Source organism: Jaculus jaculus, chromosome 1, assembly GCF_020740685.1.
Source record: "Jaculus jaculus isolate mJacJac1 chromosome 1, mJacJac1.mat.Y.cur, whole genome shotgun sequence".
Classification (NCBI taxonomy): Eukaryota; Metazoa; Chordata; class Mammalia; order Rodentia; family Dipodidae; genus Jaculus; species Jaculus jaculus.
In genome coordinates this window covers 329,201,218-329,202,424 of record NC_059102.1, presented here as the reverse complement: position 1 = coordinate 329,202,424, position 1,207 = coordinate 329,201,218, and positions in this window count along the sequence as shown.

The following is a 1,207-nucleotide window of genomic DNA, read 5'->3' as shown; positions in this document are numbered from 1 at the left end:
TGTTAGCACTGATAAGCAGTTTTAGCAATATAACATACAAAATAAATACACAGAAATCAGTAGCTTTCCTATATACTAACAACAAACATGTGGAGGATAAAATCAGGGACTCTCTCTCATTCACAATTGCCTCAAAGAAAAAAAAAAAAGTACCTTGTAACAAACTAAACCAAGGAGGTGAGGGATCTCTACAATGACAACTTTAAAACACTCAAGTAAGAAATTGCAGAAGCCATAAGGAAATGGAAAGACATCCCATGTTCTTGGATTGGAAAATCAATATTATGAAAATGTCAGTCTTACCAAAAGCAATCTACACATTTAATCTCCACTAAAATTCCAATGGCAGTCTTCACAGAAATAGAAAAACCAATCCTAAAATTCATTTGGAAGCCCAAAAACCTCGAATAGCCAAAACAATTTTGAGCAACAAAAATAAGGCTCCTGGTACCACCATACCCAATATTAAGCTATATTACAAAACCATAGTAATAAAAACAGCATGGTATTGGCACAAGGCAGACATGTAGATCAATGGAACAGAATAGAGGACCCATATGTTAATCCAGGCACTTACAGCTATCTGATTTTTGACAAAAATGCCAAAAATGTTCATTGGAGAAAAGACAGTCTCTTCAATAAGTGGTACTGGATTAACTGGTATCTATAGGTAGAAGGATGAAAATAGATCCTTTTCTTTCTCCATGCACAAGAATCCAATCCAAGTGAATCACAGACCTTAATGTCAGACCTAAAACTCAGAAAGTGCTAGAGGAAAAGATAGGAAAAACCCTTCAATATGTTGGCATAGACAATGACTTGATTAATATAACCCCAATTGCTCAGGAAATAAAACCACTAATCAACCACTGGGATCTCATGAAATTACAAAGGTTTTGTACAGCAAAGGACACTGTGAATAGAGCAAAGAGACAACCTACAGAATGTGAGAAATTCTTTGCCAGCTACATATCTGACAGGGGATTAATATCCAGAATATACAAAGAACTCAAAAAAAAAAGAACAACAAGAAATCAAACAACCCAATTCAAAAATGGGCTATGGAACTAAATAGAGAGTTCTCATTGGGAGAAATGCAGATGACATATAAACACCTAAAAAAGTGTTTTACATCCTTAGCCATCAGGAAAATGCAAATTAAAACTACTTTGAGATTCCATCTCACTCCTGTCAGAATGGCTACCAT